The 16,666-nt window shown below is 39.2% G+C and overlaps 1 protein-coding gene and 1 long non-coding RNA gene across 6 annotated transcripts in view; one reads left to right on the top strand and one right to left on the bottom strand.

Moving 5' to 3' along the window:
• The window catches only part of DHRSX (dehydrogenase/reductase X-linked), a 161,590-nt gene that overhangs the window by 82,523 nt on the left and 62,401 nt on the right, over positions 1-16,666 (top strand). The gene's annotated exons all lie outside the window — the stretch shown is intronic.
• Positions 1-16,666, bottom strand: part of LOC111945675 (uncharacterized) — a 38,271-nt gene that overhangs the window by 5,118 nt on the left and 16,487 nt on the right. For 2 of the 3 annotated variants that reach the window (XR_015284411.1, XR_002871760.2), the window contains 2 exons: positions 13,014-13,181; positions 11,262-12,923 (listed from right to left, as the gene is read on the bottom strand). This is a non-coding gene — a long non-coding RNA (uncharacterized LOC111945675). Of the gene's footprint in view, positions 1-3,041; positions 3,138-9,646; positions 9,830-11,261; positions 12,924-13,013; positions 13,182-16,666 lie in introns of those variants that run through there. The other variant, XR_015284412.1, reaches the window with a different exon arrangement.

Genomic DNA, 16,666 nt, shown 5'->3' with positions numbered 1-16,666 from the left:
ACTTTGCTGTTTAATTTATCTCTTTCCAACTAAACTTCAAGAAAAAGTAACTGTTGCTGTTGTATTATTCATATTACTATAACTGATTATACTTTGTGGAAACAGTTTTCACTTCCATTTGCATTCTTGACATGCTTTATCGGGTGTTTTTCCATTCAATGAGATCAGAAACCTTTACCTTGAAGCAGTGTCCTTTCTTCTGCTCTCCCATTTTGTTTCCAATACACCCCCCAAGACCAAGCAAAGAAGGGGTAGTGTGTTAAAAAGTTGCTGTGATATTTGGTGTTTTTTCTATGTGCTCTGCATGAGTATAAAGAGCATTATTTAAATGTGAAGTTTCCTGAGCCTGTCATAGCTGATTTTTCCGTGGATTGGTGTGATGAAACTTAAACGAATTTTAATGGCAGTTTTTCCAGCATAACTTAGTTGAATGTCTTGATATTAAAATTTAATCATCGCAAATGAAGCTCTGTGTGGTGCAGTGAAATTCAGCGGAAGTGTGCTGCGCTAATAAGCTGCAAAATTTTAATACTGAGATGGTTTTTTGTCTGTCTGGTATCAAAAGTCTTCCCTGAGCTGTAACATAAAATAAGATTTAGCTATAAACTCTGTTAAAAACAGCTGAGAGAAAGGAGGACATTTGTGTGTTCAGTGTTACTAGGATGACTAAAGGTGACAAAGAGAAGCCATGTCTGTAGTAGTTTAGGCTATCATATACCTGTGGAGAAGACAAATGATCCTAAGATGTATTTGGTGGTGTATACCCAAAGGAAATTAGGAAATATTCAACTTACATTGCATTCCATCTAAAATAAAAAATACTGTTCTGCTCCTCAAGTTCAGTAAAATGAACTCAAACTGAAATGGATGAGGATTTCTGAGGTAAACAGTTTGCTTTAACAAAGAAGGACTAAGTGAACTTGGCTGGTTTTGTCCAAAAATGATTAAATGTGAGAGAAGATGCTCTTGCTGCTCATGGATATGTCACTAGGACAAATAATGAAACCAGTAGAATCAGATTCATAGTAAAAGGCAATTTACAAAACCAATGAGGTGTAAACTAGCCATGAAGGTTAGAAGTTATTTTCCCATCAGCTGGGTAAGTGAAATTATGGCTTAGGCTTCCCATAATACTGCAAGAAAAGATGTATTTCAGGTAGAAGCTGATGAGTTTTTTATGAGATATGACATTAGGACATGTGGCTCTGCTCATGATTTGAAAAGGTCTGCTCACTCCATGCTCCCTAACTTCAAACAGCGATTTGTACATAACTTAATACAGTAAAATAAAAATAAATCTTCCAATCCTTCTGCTGTCTCTTCCACAAATGAACATAAACCCATGAGGATTAGATAATATCTTGCATTGTTTATTATTACGGTGATTTCTATAATTCAACCAAGATTGGGGCTCCCATGCGTAAATAGAAGGTGATTAAAGAAACTTGCAATAAACAATTTATCACTAATTAAAGTAAGTCAACTGTTAAATTAATTTAGAAAATTGCCATTGTATTTTCACTTTTAAGGGTTCTTAATAATTATTTTTCACAGATCAATTTTTGCATTTCAATAGTGAAATGATTAACTACAAGTGTATATAATTATTTTCCTGTATTTCACCTTTCCTGATAAACACTGTCACTTTTGCTTACAAAGCTGTTTGAAATCTTGGATTCAAGGAGCTCTCAAACTTTCAGATAGCACAGAATACCTTCCCCAGCTAATGCTACATTTTAATGGATCGAGGACACAGACTGCTGGAATAAATGTGGTAAGTGGCCAGGAAATGGCTCACAGGTTAGGGAGCTGTCTTTTGAGTGATCTAATGATTTTTTTTTAAGTTTTTTCAAAATTCATAACAGCTTTTGCCATTGCACTCTTTTCAGGTAGATTGGGTAAAGTGATATGAACGCTGGGTTAGTAATTTTTCAGTTCCGTGCTTTGTTGTGAATCTGATAATTGTACCATTTGTTATCATCACGGAGGAGTATTCATATCTGTCAGGCCATCCCTGTGCACATTGGTATGCTCTCCACATGGCCCTGCAGAAATGCAGAGCTGTGAACAGATAAGGGAAAGCCATAGCATTTGCCACACCAGTGTGTCATTATTTGACTACTTTGATGTTCTCGCACAGGATAGCTTATCCTTTGGCTTCAAAGGGATCCCACTAAATTGTAACTGCAGCAAGGGCCTACAGGATACTTGCTATTTGTAGAAAACAATCTCACCTTCTTCTATGGTTCTTCTAATCTTGTGATGTTTCAATTATATAGACCATATTTCACATTAATCTTTGCTGGCTTACCTGAATACTTAGGTCAAGGTCTTTCGTGACTAGTTGCTTTTCTAGAGCCGTGCTTTTTAAGGCTCTGCAGTCTGTGCTTCACTTTCTGAGTGTTTGAAAGTCTTCTTAAAATACAAAAGTGATAAGTTGGGACAATATTGGTGCTTTACCTGCTGCTTCTGTAAGTAGGCTGATATTGAGTAAAGTACCTTTTTAAAACCTTTTTCTTCTTGAATTCTTCAATTCTTGAAAATCTTTGCTGAGATACAAATTGCTTTACAGGCTTTTTGATACATTTTTGAAAGAGTCCTACATTAAAGTAGTATAAAATCATTGCTTTGAGTCACATCTTATGCAGACACAGTGCACACTTCTGCTTACGTTAATAAAATAAATATTAAAATATTAAAACCATCTTGACTAGAACTAAAGAATGTAATAATTTGGAACAATGCAAGTCAAGCATCTTAAAGGGTTTGTTTTCTGTTAGAAATTTAGATCTCTTAAAAAGCATTGCCAAGCTGTAACAAGCCTTTTATTCCACAAAAACAAAATTATGTGGAAAGTGAATATTGCCCTCCAGCAGAATTAAATTCCACGTTCCCCAAATGTCTTTAAATTGTTCTCTGTTCTCTCTGGCTCGGGCTTCCCTTTCTTTTTCATTAACTTCGCTGAGGCAACAGCAAAGATGTCTTTAGAGAATAAGAACGGAGGTTTTTTTTTAAATAGGAAATGCTCATGATTGATTTACCTTTTTTGCTATGACTTTCAGAATGGTTTATCAGAGGGTGGGTGTTAGAGAGACTGACATCTTTCCACTTCACCTCTTCTCTTTGGGAAGGTAGCCCTAAAACAGAAATGAAGGCTGAGTATGGTGTCACCCACACACAGGCTGGGAGCAAATGAAATGTTCACATTCTCACTGTGAAGTCCAGAAAGTTTAAAAATACATTATCACACAGATACTGAAGCCTTTAGGCAGAGAGAGCTGAAACACTGCCTGGTTAATATCAGGTGGATCTCTGCTTAATAGATGCCAATAAACCTGAAGTTTGTACATTTAAATATTTATCCAAGGAGACATAAAAAGAAACAAAGGAATTGTCCAGTGGTGTCATGAACAACTCTCCACCCCGCTGGTTATCAAGCAGCATAACCACTGTAGTCCGCCCTTCTCATCAGAGGACAGGGAGATGTAACCATGGTCACATAGGCTTTCTACATTGCAGGATAACTGGCTCATGGAGAAATAGCAGCATTATTGTTTCTTGCTAGTAGCTCATCAAGCTGTCCCATAGCTCATTGAGAAATTATAGGCTTGACTCAGGAGTGAGTGAGTATGGGGTCAGGCCCTGTGTCATGCAGGAGGTCAGAAAGATGAGCTGTACTGGTGCTGATCTGGGCATTCCTGAATTGTCTTCCCACCTCACAGTAGGTGATGTCTTTTTGAGCTTTATAGAAAGATTTTGAGGTAATTATGCCTATAATATAAGCATCCCACTTTAATTCAGGCTGAGACTAGTATCATTTTCAGGCTTGCTGGATAGAGGATGATATCTACCTGCTCTTACATGCAGCAGCACCTTGTGGCACTACTCTGTGCCTGCCACCTGTGAAGAGCAGCTGCTGGTGGCTGGGAACAAGATAAATTTCATGAGAAATCACCAGTTGATGATTTGCTGTAAGCACAAATCTCCCAAAGGAAGATTTTTCCTGGAGAGCATGGAGGAGAGGATCAGGAAAGATGTGGGAAGTGAAGTGAGTGTGTATGAACAATGACTGGATGGGGATTAGTTCCTCCTTTGATGATTTTGGAGGCTGAGCAAAAGAAAATACTTAGTTTTCCTCATCCATGAAAGCTCTTGGGACAAGCAAAATGCACAAGTGCACTTTGTACTTTTTTTTCACTCCAATGCAAGAGTGGAGTGATCCCTTGGGGGAGTACCCTAAAGTTTTTGAGGGGCTCATATTTGGATTTAGATAATATTTCTAATCCAAACAGTCATTTGTACACTAAAGCTGTTTCAGAGCCCAAGTGGCATCTGGACACTTGCCTCTCCGCATCCACTAGCTACCACCACCGTTGCAGTGCAGATGGCAGTATGTCTGCCTTGGGGTGTAACTTATAATAGGGAGTGAAGGTCTGCAGTTGCCAGAAATTGAATTACCAACAGCCAAAGGTCTGAAAAAGTGGAAAAATTAAACAGAGATAAATCACAGAGAGCTGATGGCCGCCATCCAAGTTGTCTGAAAGAACCAAACAACAAAGCGGCCAAGCTGCTAACCCAAATATATAATTTACCATTAAATTAGCACTCTACCTGCCTATTAGAAATGTGCTGTTCCAGAGCTTTATACAAGGCCAACCAAATTTACTTTGGCCCCCCAAAATAACAGCTGAGGCAATCTGTGTCACTCCTATGAAGTAACCGGAGGAAACACAAATGACGCCAGGGCTGGGTGGTTGCTCCAAGTCTCACAGCAGCCTCACTCCCCATTTTTCCCAGGCAGCAGGGTGGGTTTTACAATGCCTCCCGTGGCATTGGAGGCCAAATTCAGCCTTTTTCAGATGTAGAGCTGAACCATAAACACAGGCTTATGGAGGCACTTTGGTGGGTGAGAATCTGCTAAAAGCAGGCAGAGTGGGTTTTATATGTTATGACTTGCAACACTAAAATTTTGCATCACAGACTTTTGATCTTGCAGCACTATTAATCTGGAGCTCTGCAGCAATTCAAAATGTATTTAAACAGTACCATTCAGATCCAGACCTGCTGTTAAAGGTTGTCTGCTAGAATCTCATGCTCAAATGAATAAAAGGTATTATCTGATTTTTTTCCCATATATGTGTGTGGGGTTATCTTCCCCAAAAATGCTAGATTATCAATATGCAGAAATCCAAAACCTTAATGTTCTCAGATCCAGTATCCTACCAGGTGCAGATCTCTAATTCCCTTCCTTATAGTGTCAGGATCACGGTTTTCACTGAATTAGAAATAGTAGTCTATGGTGAGGAGAATTTTAGCTTTTTCATTAAGTAAATGCCAATAATACATCAGAAAGCGTAGGAAGAATAATTTCATACATTATTAATTCCCTGCAGAGGATGCAAAATTTAAAAGAGGTTTGTTTTTCTGTGTTTATTTTTCTTAGGTTAGAGAATGGGGAAAAATCCATTTCAACTGTATTGAGTTATACATGGGAATAAGCAGACTAATGAGAATCCATTTTCTCCCTCACCTCTCTTGAGGGCTTTTCCCTGAAGGGCGTGCACCATAGGAAAAAACAGTGCTGTGACTTTTGCCTTTTAAAAGACAGACCATTCTGATGCTGGTCTCCTCCCTGCTAAGGAGAGAGCAGGTGTGCAAAGAAATAGATTCATGCAATTCTTATGTGTTTAATTCTGCTATACATCTCTTTTCACCAATTCAGCAAGCTTGGCTGCCTTCACTGTAGTACACTGACACGTTGATCCATACTTCCTGTCCCTTCTGCAGGTGAGAAATTCACATCTGGAGACTATCTCACCAACATCTTTATAAAATTAATTTAGCTAATGAAGTATCTCTGTAAAGTCCAGAGACTGAATGGCAATGCAAAGACTTACCTGTGCAGGTAGTTCTTTCCCTAAAGCTGGTATGAAGGCAGTGGGAAAAGACTGTCATGCACAAGTTGTATTTTTGAGTAGGAGAAATATTTAAATATCCTCTTTTTGTTCACCTGGTGTGAACCAATCATCTTGGTGGATCACCTTCCCCAGGATGTACCTTTAGAAAAGACAGTTTGCTTTGCTTGAAAAAAGGGGGTTATAGGCAGCTAAAAGTATCTTTTTCATCCCTAAATAGTTCCCAAATGAGTGTACCTTTTCCAGCTGTACATAGCCTTCCCAGGGTTATTTTTTCCTAACAAAAGGAAGAATTTTCACAAAACATCTAATGAAAATACTTATCAATGTGAGTCAATACAGAATAATAGACAGGATGCATATTCTTTAGGCAAGAATTATAGAGATGTCCAAAAGCCAGCTTGCCTTCAAGAAGAATGAAAATACCAGAAGCACTGAATATTGAGATGGAGGAGAAGAACCCTGTGGCTCCTTGCTCAGTGGCTCTGGCTGACATTGCCTGAAATTCCAGGTCAGCATTAGCAGTGAAGTGCTATGAAAGATGATTGCTTTAAAGCCCCATCACTGACTAGGAACACCACATTAGAGTGATCATGTTAAAAGTTCTGGAGGACCAGCAGTGGAGGTAGGATCAGAAGAATAACAAAGCAACAAAACAGGATGGGGTGAGGGGAGAGACCTAAAGTTTCCTAAAGATGAATCTATCTCAAAGAAAAAAAAACAAAAAACCAAAGCCTTTTTATATCCTAAAAATAATAAGAAATGCCTCTTTGTATAGAAGTAAAAAGAGAAAGGAGGTGGAATCCATGTAGAGGGCAGCCTGTGAAGCAGCAATCAAGAGACTGTTTCTATTCTTAGCATTTTATTCTTCTACACTTCTTTTCCCTGTCACTTTGCTAGCCTGAAAGATCTCTGCGGCAGATTAGTAGCTGTGAGAGGTGTGTGATTTATAGAGTAGCAGCAAAGCTGCCAGTTCTCACCTGGGATGCATAGCCAGTGTCATTACTACAAAAATTATGATGTCTTACAGTTTGCTTGAGCTCAGTCTCAGTTACATGCATGTACACACAATTTCACTAAAACCAGCCACGACAATTATCTTTACCATATTTGACTCTCAGGATGTGTTTGTCCATTAGAGTGTGCAACAGTATCTCAAATATTCTGTTAAGAAGTCACAGTTATTTCAGAGACATTCACAATAAGGGAGAATTTAAACACTCCCTGCAAGACTTCTCGTCTTTTTCCAGCACGAATTTTCTTTGTTACAGCTATCTATGAGCCTTTGGCAAGATTCTTCTGGAAGTTCTCACTCTCTGTTTTTTTCCCAAATCTTGAGTGTGGTGAATAACACTGAGTCATCTGCACACATTCCCAGTTCTCTGATTTTTTTCATGTCTTTTCTGTTTGTTCATTAGTAGCTGAAACTGAACATTAGGATTCAAATCACCTAACTTTTGAGGTTCATGATGCAGAGATTTTAATCTGAGTCAGTGTCCCCAAGCCCCTTTTGCATTCTGTGGAGAGGAATAAATAGTTGTAAGACATGATTCATCTCATCTTAAACTAGATTTGTGAACCAGGTCAGATGAATCACATCTTAGAAGCCCTGTACAGACCTAAGCTTGCTTAAGCATGAAAGAGAAACAGTCTCATGCCAGATCTGAAGAAAAAAATAAGCCTATGTATCTTGATTCTTGGAGGAGTGGGAAGGGATGACAGCCCTGGTGTTCAAGGTTATTGATATTCCCTTACCATAACCCAGGTAACACTGCAGGTATAGGCTGGCATGAACCAGGAGAAGGAGTTGCACCAGCAGACCTGTGTGGGAGGATTGAAGTGGGGCAAGGATGTGAGGGGAGAGCAGCCACACCACTGGGTGAAACCAGGTGAGCTGTGATTAACTTGGCCCTAAATCTGAAGGGGTAGCCCTGGCCTTTTGCAGATCCTCCACCACTACTACCTGCTCCTGCTGCCTCCTCTCTGTCACATTTGCTACCTCTGCTGCCACAGGCGAGCAGTGACTTGATTATCCATGCAAAGAGTATCTCCAAATAAAGAGGAAAAAAAAAAAAGAAGAAAAAAAAGGGGATCTGAGAACCCCTCAAGCTTGCCTCATGAGCACTAGGACTGACATGAGAGTGAAAAGCAGAAAACCTCTGGGGAAAAGGTAGTCTTTGTCAAAGTACGTTTTATGGATAGTTCTCATGTCTAGATGTTGTATATTGGACAACTCAAAATTGTTTTTGCCTGAAGCTTGGAAATATTATTCCCTTTTATATTTTTTTTTTGAATCTGCAAGGTTTCTATCCTTGAAGTACTACAAAGCAGAGACATTATCAGCCTCTCTATTACCTCAGAGGGTGTGAAGCAGAATATTTGCTGAGGTGTTTTTGCGGTAATACCGAAGCTTATTACAAACATGCTTCTTCACACCAGAGGTTTTTATTTTTGTGGGTTTGAAAAGGTAAGCAAATATTCTCAGAAGATATATGCTCTTTTCAGGAAATGTAGCCAATTGGAGATCTGTTCTTGCCATCAAATAATGATTCTCCAGTATTGAAGTCTGGCCAGGAATCAAAATTTAATATTATCTATGAAATATCTAGGCAGACGAACAAACATCCTACTAGAAGTGATTTATTTCAGATTTCCAAGTAGATACTTGACACTGGCTTATGGAAAGAAGCTCCTGCATGACAGACTAGGACATGCTGGTTGCATTCTGAATTTTGACTGAAACATTTGATACTTAAATCTAGAATGGCAGGTAAAATTTAAAAGGCTGAAGGTTACAAGTCAGTTCACATCTTGCGACAATTGCATCCATGACAGAAGACAGACCTGCACCAGCAAAGACCAAGTGGCCCAGCTCAGTTCTGGGCTACTGTGGGAACTGGGGTATCATCAGCACTAAGCCATTTCAGTCCAAAAGCAGACTTATTGGATTTGGAGGTCTATTATTGTAGCAACTAAAACAAAAAGTCAGTTCTACAAACATTATGGCTCTGTGAGTGTCTGTAATTAAGGCCCCGTTTTAGCAAACCCCTCACTTCCTGAACAGCTTTTTTTTCATGGAAGTTTATGTTGATTCTCCCTCCAAAACGTATGCATTGGGAATATGAGTGCTTCTTTCACACTAAAAGTTAAATAAATTAGGGAGGCTGTGGGAAGCAAGATTTAGGGGTGTACAGATACAGGCAAAGTATCTAATGTGCAACTGAATTGAATTTGGTAGGGTTTGGCTAGCTTGGAGAAAATGTATTGAATAAATAAATAAATGCTTTTAAATTTCTTGTGAAAAGTAAGCTGCCTATACAGAAAAAAGTTCTACAAGTTGAGACAGAAACAGCTCAAGATGAGATCTGGTGCTTGTTTTAGTCAGAATACTCATCTAATAAAGTAATCTGAAGGAGAAGACTACCAGCAAAAGGTCTCTGGCATTAATTTTGCCATCTCTCTTTCATATGCCTGTGTGTGTCCTTGATCATCAAATCATGCAAGAGATTTGATATTTTAACTTCGAAGCTTTGCAACCCAAGATGCATTGGGAATGTGCAAATCCAGAGCTGAGAAACTGGAAGCAAATGACAGCTCCATATACTTGGCAAAACTACACCAGTTTAAATCAGTTGAGGACTCAGCATAATGTCTAGGAAGAATCATGCTCCTAGCTTGCTCTGAAGTGCATTCTCCTTTTGTCATCTTGTATAAGCCTTGGTGACTTTTACCTTCATTAACTGTTTGACTCTGTATTACATCCAAGAAGCTCTTCATTTGAGTTTCAGTCCCGACAGGAGTGTCGATAGAGGACACTGTGTTGTGTTCATCGCATATGTGCCATGTATTTTTAGGTTTTAAATGAGATATAAGTCACAGTGTAGAGTTAAGCCATTCCAAGGAGTAAATGTCACCTGAGAAGAAAAAAACAACCCATATCTACAATTCACAAAATACAGCAATGACATTTAATATAAAAATCTATTCACCAGGGAGCAAGAGGAAAATACAGTATAAAGAAAGTATCCAAAAAAGTATACAGAATCATACAATAGTTTGGATTGGAAGGGACTCTTAAAGATCGCCCAGTCCAATCCCCCTGCAATGAGGGTAATAATAGTAAAGAAGATATTCTAAGCCATCTTCTCTTCTGTCTATAAATGATGAATTTTGAGAAGATTGTTGTGAGCTCTTCTGTCCCCATGAAGCAGAGGGATTTTACCTGGGCAGGTCCTTTTGGTTTTGATCCTTCTGTTCTGGAGGGAAGAAAGCATGCTTAGCTGTTAACAGGAGGAAGGCTGCCTTCCTCAGTTCTCCAAAACAGATATGATAAGTATTTTCACTGCAACCTTTTTTTTTTTTTTTTTTTCCTTCTGACTATCAGGCTCAGACTGAAATTAATGTGGCCATGGCATTTTCCAACCCATTTCTTCACAGGGCTCTAAATGGTCCTATGAAGAGCCAAAGTCAAATTTCCTTTCAACTTATGTGGAGGCACATCCACAGATACTCAAAAGGGTGACAGGAGTTCCCAAAAAAGTTCTTCAGAGGGGTGAAAACAAAGTCTTCCCATAGCAATGGAAGAGGATATCAGAGGGCTTTGTCCCTCTACAGTAAGAAACACGGATAAGGAGCACCTGAACTCATGAGTAGAAAACATGTGAGGAAATTCTATGTGTATCTATTATTGTATATTTGCTATTCTTAAAAAGCTAAGCCTCCCTAGTGAATAATCTCGAGGAAATTTTACCCATGTGAAGCTGAGATAATCTTTCTACCCTGAGAGCTACTTGTAGATCCCACTGCTGCCATCACCTCCCAAGGTGACTTTATTTGATGAGCTGATGGTAGTTTATTTCTTCTCAAGCTCTGGCCACACTGAACATAAAATGTCAGATAACATACAGTAAGGCGCTGCTTGCATGTCTGGAAAACCCAGGGCATGCCATGCCTGTGTGAACTGTGCTAAAAAGATAACATATCTGAATTACATCCCACCCGGTATTGCAACCAGCAGAGTCACACTTGGGCATTTGTGTTGCATTAGATGGACTCCCTCCCTTCTGTACTGCTGTTAGGTCCCAGTACTCTGACAATGTGCTTTGTGGAGCTGTTCAGGGGTCTCTTCTGTGTTGAGCTGACATTTCAGCAGTAATGGGAGCTGCTGGTAGTGATGGAACCAGAACATTGTTCTTTTCCTTAAAAGAACATAGTTCTTTCCCTTGTCCATTTTGATTAACCAGTACACAAGAGATACTGGGGTGTTTCTTGAATGTAACAAGTTAAAGGATCACTGTACTAGGCCACACACTTCTCTTGTGGAAACTGAGAAGGCAGACTGTTCAATTTCTGAAAGCAAATTCCTTTTTTTATTTTATTCTTCCATCTCTGAGAAACAAAACAGCTTCCAGCTGAAGATGTTTTTACCCATTTCTTTTATTACAATGGGGTAAAGCTCTGTGTTTAAGAAATGGCACCACAAAGTGCCACTTTCATGCAGAAGCAAAAAAAAACCCCACAACATTAATTTCTAATATTTGCCTAATGTGATTTCTCTTTATGCTGTAACACTGATGTAAACCTCTTGTTCCCCTGAACTGTCCAGATGACACATGGAGGCTGTTTACAAGGGCTGACATTAGGCACAGGAAGTCAATCTCTTTATACTGCCTTTAAAGTTAGAGGTGCTAGAATGGATGACTCAGAGAAGAAGCAGCTGAATTTAGGTGCTCTTGCTTGCCTGCTGAAAGGCTGCAGACAAACTAGGCTGCCTTAAATTGTGAGTGTATCTTTTAATATAAAAAATTCTCAAATGGTATATCTTTAAATATGCTCACTATTTTGATCTGTGCCACTGCACTCACACACTTTGCCAGATGGATGTCTTCTATTTGACTTCTTCTTCAGTGGTATATCACAAGCATCAGCTTGAACAGTAAATCTGCTCTAGAGTTACCCCTGCTTTATTATTTCTGTTAATAGTCTGTGAAAGATCAGTGGTCTGATAAAGGGCCACAGAATTATTCAGGCTAATAAAAGACAGAGAATAATACTGGGGAGAACTTATAAAATGCCCAGCAAGCATTGCTCCAAGGTCACATGTTTATACTAATTTGAAGGACTAGAATCCAAAATTCTGGAAATTGTCACCATAACCACAACTGGAATTAAGCATCAATCGGTGCCATGGGTAGGATTGCACATACTAGGATTTTCTGTGTGTTAATGTTTTATCCCTGTGAATCTTGGTTTCTAAGGCACAATGGAGGAGATTATATAGTTCTTATGGTGTTGAGGCCAGAGAACTCATCAAGTGTGTGAAGGCAGGAGCATGGCATAATCAGGAGACACTGTGCTTGCTGCATTTATGTTGGCTATCTCTTGTTGTGCTCAATATGCAGTCGGTTGGTACGTGCCTTACTCACCTGAAGGATTTTGCTTGGTTTTGTTCACTGAGAAGTCCTTTTAAAGTAAGCATTTTATGGTCCTGAATAGCATGCAGTGTTCTGTCATCATGCCTGTCTGGGCAGAACTTGCATCACAGCCCTTGTGTGAGTCCCAGACAATGTAGGAAAATTCTGTTCATGGGAGTTGTGTTTTGTAGATGGGGACTTTTTGTGCTGCTGCACATATCCAGCTGGCAGAATGTGAAACCACAAGTTTGTGTTAGCAGTGTAGAACTGCTTTTGCATTTTCCACTCACAGCAAGGACAGCGGGATGAAAAAATGCAACTGGACTCCAGTCAGTGCTGCTTTATGTCTTCTTCTCTTCCCAGCTCTTTCTTTCCTGAGGTTTGCTCCACTTCATTTTCATGTGTCACCTTTTGGACAAATCTTCCCTGACTCTGCAGTGCAGCATCTAGCAGATGGTAGGTTTTTGACTCATCAAGGGTCCTTTCTGATAAACATCTTCATGGCACTGTCCACATTCTTAGAATCATGGTAAGTTGTTTGTTAGCAGGACAGCATTTCTTCTTGCTGCTGTGCAGATGCCAGAGCATAACCCTGCTGTAGACATACAGAAACCAGAATGCAATGTACCTGGGAGATGCTTTTTTGGACATGAATACCTGACTACTGAACACCGTTTTTTATTACCTTGTCTAGGAAGCATCCCTTATTCCTTGCTGAAGAGGTAACTCTTCCTTCTATCTTCAGACACTGGATAGATGGGTGGCAAGTAGAAACAGGCAAAGCAATCCTTTCTGTAGTCCTCAGCTCCCTGCAGTTCTGGGCAGACTTGCAGCTTTCCTTAGAATGTATCCCCTGCATGTGTTTTTAAGACAAAGGCTTTGAAAATAATAGAAAACTGCTGTGGCATAAGTACTAAAAGCAAGAAGCCTTTGACTTATGATTTCTGCTGAAGCAGACCTGTAGCTGTCCATAAAAATTTCAATGTGGTGAAATATATATAGATATATTATAAAGATATAGATATATAGATATAGATATAGATATAGATATAGATATAGATATAGATAGATAGATAGATAGATAGATAGATAGATAGATAGATAGATAGATTAGAATAAAAAATGGTACTTGGCAGGTGGCCTTATGCCATCTTAATCTGATCTAACCAAGCCTAAGTGGTGTAGTCCTTACGGGAATCAAAACATTGCATTTTCCTGTGTTCAGATGATCAGTAAATATCTCAGAAGTTACAATCCTTGATCCTTCACTGAAATATCTGTCCATTCTTTTTTGCTTCTGAATTTTCCTTCCATACCAGACTGAAATTCTCATTTCATGCTTTTTATGCCCTGTGATGCAGACACAGAGGAAATGTGCAGTCACAGTTAACTGTGCTGGTGTGGAAAGTAAAGGAGGGGAACTCTGAATGTGAAGAAAGGTGTGGTAATAGTGTGAAGAAGCAGGCAGACAGAAATGGGGAAGCTCAGGGGAGTCTGAGATCTTAGGGGCTGTCTCAGGCTCTCCTAATGCTGGGACTCCTGGATTTTGTGGGTCTCAGGGTGTCAGAAAGCTCTCAGATGTGTCTCAGGGTGTCAGGAGCTACCAGATGCCAGTCATTCAGGCTCTCTCATTTTAGTTGCCATGGCCAAGCAAGCAGAAGGTGTAAAATGCAGGAGCAGGCACTGCACAGTGCATGTGCTCAGCGGTGTCACACGTGGCAGCCAGTGTGTATGAGCCTCATGAGGTGCACCCAGAAAACATTGTGCTGACTTCCCTGTGGCTAAAAGGTTCCTGCACCAGGCAGATACATGTTTGAAAGAAAGCAATTAGGGAAAGCAGCAATTGTACCACCATTGTATACATATCTATTCATATGTGGTTAATAGCATATGTAACTGGCTGTCTTTGGGAAATTTTGCTCCTTCTGTATTTCAAAAGCTAATAACTCTCTGACAACTGAGCCATCAAATTAAAATAAAATAATAGAAAAATATTTTTAAGAGTGAAAATTTTAGCCAGTGTCTGACAGCTATGGATGTACTGCTTTCATTGGAAAAACTATTTAGATAAGAACACAGGACACATCCAGTTGAAGAAAGAAATACAGGCATGTCTGTCACTACAGAAGTACCTGAAAGCAAGTAACACAGGAAAAGGGGAGATAAATTGGGGTAAAGTTAGAAATTTGAATACTTCAGTAGCATTACCTGCAGATATTCTGTATGAGCTTATTCTGTATGTAGCTTCTACTCTCCATTTTTGTACTTAATAGCATACAGAAAATGAAAAGAACCAATTTTGAAAACTTATTAGATTATTAAACTCTAAAACAGAAGGCCACTATTGTGGTAAAAGACAAGAATTTTGGCATGTTACAATTTTCTTGCTGTTAATGAACATCTTCTTTTTGCTCATACCTATCTTATATGGAAAAACATTGCCATTTTTGTTTCCATGAAGTAATTCAAGTTACATTCTAAGTTCACAATCCAGTTTGGTCATTTGCTCACATTATTAAACACTGGTCTTTTCTAACTAAGGCATCTAAAAAATTGTCATGCTTAGTATATTTTGCTTAGTATATTTTTGCATGCTTCAAAATATTCTAAAATCTTACCATTTTTCTTAGCTTCTAACTTGTAGTTCTTCAGTACACTGATTTAAAAAATCACCATGGGACAAAGAAGAAGCTAAGTTTCTGATCAAGGCCCTGCCTCTGAGTCAGCACACGACTTGGAGTCACATTTTGGCACAGTTTCTCGAGGGGAGAGGCACCAGCGAACCCACCTCCCCAGCAAAGAGCCGCCACGCATGAATAAGCACCAACAGGGACTCTGGCTGTTAATGTTTCTGCCCTGTGAGCAGAAAGAAAAGTTTGGGGGTGGATTTGTTTGTTTGTTTTCCTTTCTGAAACCTGTTCCAACCTTCTGATGGCAAGTGCTTTACAAATACTGAATATGGTGACATGCTTTCCAAGTAAGCAAGTAAATAAGTTTGGTAATGACAGCCTTGGCCTAGTGTGCCATTAGTATGGGCACTGAACAGATATAATGAAGGATAGCATTTGTTGTGCAGAACTGAAAAATTAAGGGAGGGAAGATCAGACGCTGCAACAAAAAGTTAATTATGGGGAAAAATGAGACTGCGTTGGTCAGGCTAAAAATCACTCCCTTGGCAAGCATTAACCACCATTCTTGTTGGCAATGCAAGGTCAGATAAGGGAAGAGATTAAAATTTAGTTTAGTGGATGTCCTCAGAGGTCTGTTTTTCTTGCATATGTAGCGGCAATAGAGTCAATAACGTGTCAGAGTCCGTACTGGTGATGAACAAGGGGTTGGAGCCTGCACCGTGCCACAAAATACCACAGCTAATGAAGGCCTAATGCCTCCTGTACCAAGATAAATATTTCTTTATTGAAAGTGACTCCTCCATTGGAGGAGTTGCCTCCTAAGAAGCAGATCATACTTTCCCTAATCTCTTTTCTTGATGAGCTGCCTAATGAAGTAGAACAACAGCAGAGTCAGGATAAATCTTCATCTAGGTCTTCACTCCACTCATTATTGCACAAATTATTAATAACTTACTATGATCAGGTTTTGGATATCTGAGGAACTACAGTGCCATTCTTGTGGTTTTATACAATGGCTAGGCCACAGGAGGAATGGCCTGAGCAGCTCTCTTCATTGATAGAAGTTAATAACTTCTACATTTCCTTACCATCTCCATGTGCAGGCCTTCAATGAAATTAAAGAAAATTGCTGAGCACCTAAAGGTCTGCAGAGAGATCAAGAAATTTTCCACTTCTATTCATGGGGAACAGTGTTGTTGAAATGGTATAACTTTAGAGTCACTTTGAAAAAATGTATTTACACTATCTTACATTTGGACACTATCTATTACACTCTCTCATAACTGGAATCTAAGCATTCTTGTTTATTTGTTTGTTTGTTTGTTTTTTATTAATGGAAAAGATCACTGAATAATTTATATACATTCACTAAGACAATTTCAGAGGACTAATACAGTCTAGGTTCCAAATATATATAAGGATTATTAATGCCTCATACTAAGGGAACTAAAGAAACTGTTCTCCTGTAAACGAATCAAATAACAGTTGTGAATATTTTTCTTTTATTTATCTTGTTGTTGTGCCTGCAGGCCTTCCTAGTCTGTTACACTACTGACACACTATAAAGAGGCAGTATAGCTCAGAGTCTTGGTAGGGACAGGATAAACATCCCTGATGGACCAGGGAAGAGAGTAAGAGGAAAGGTCTCTTATTACAGCCTGCACTGGAGCCTATTTACCCAATAGTTTAATCCTCCTACCAGAAAGAC

The sequence above is a fragment of the Cyanistes caeruleus genome, chromosome 3 (assembly GCF_971803275.1).
Source record: "Cyanistes caeruleus chromosome 3, bCyaCae1.hap1.1, whole genome shotgun sequence".
Classification (NCBI taxonomy): Eukaryota; Metazoa; Chordata; class Aves; order Passeriformes; family Paridae; genus Cyanistes; species Cyanistes caeruleus.
This window is presented reverse-complemented; position numbering and strand designations above follow the sequence as displayed.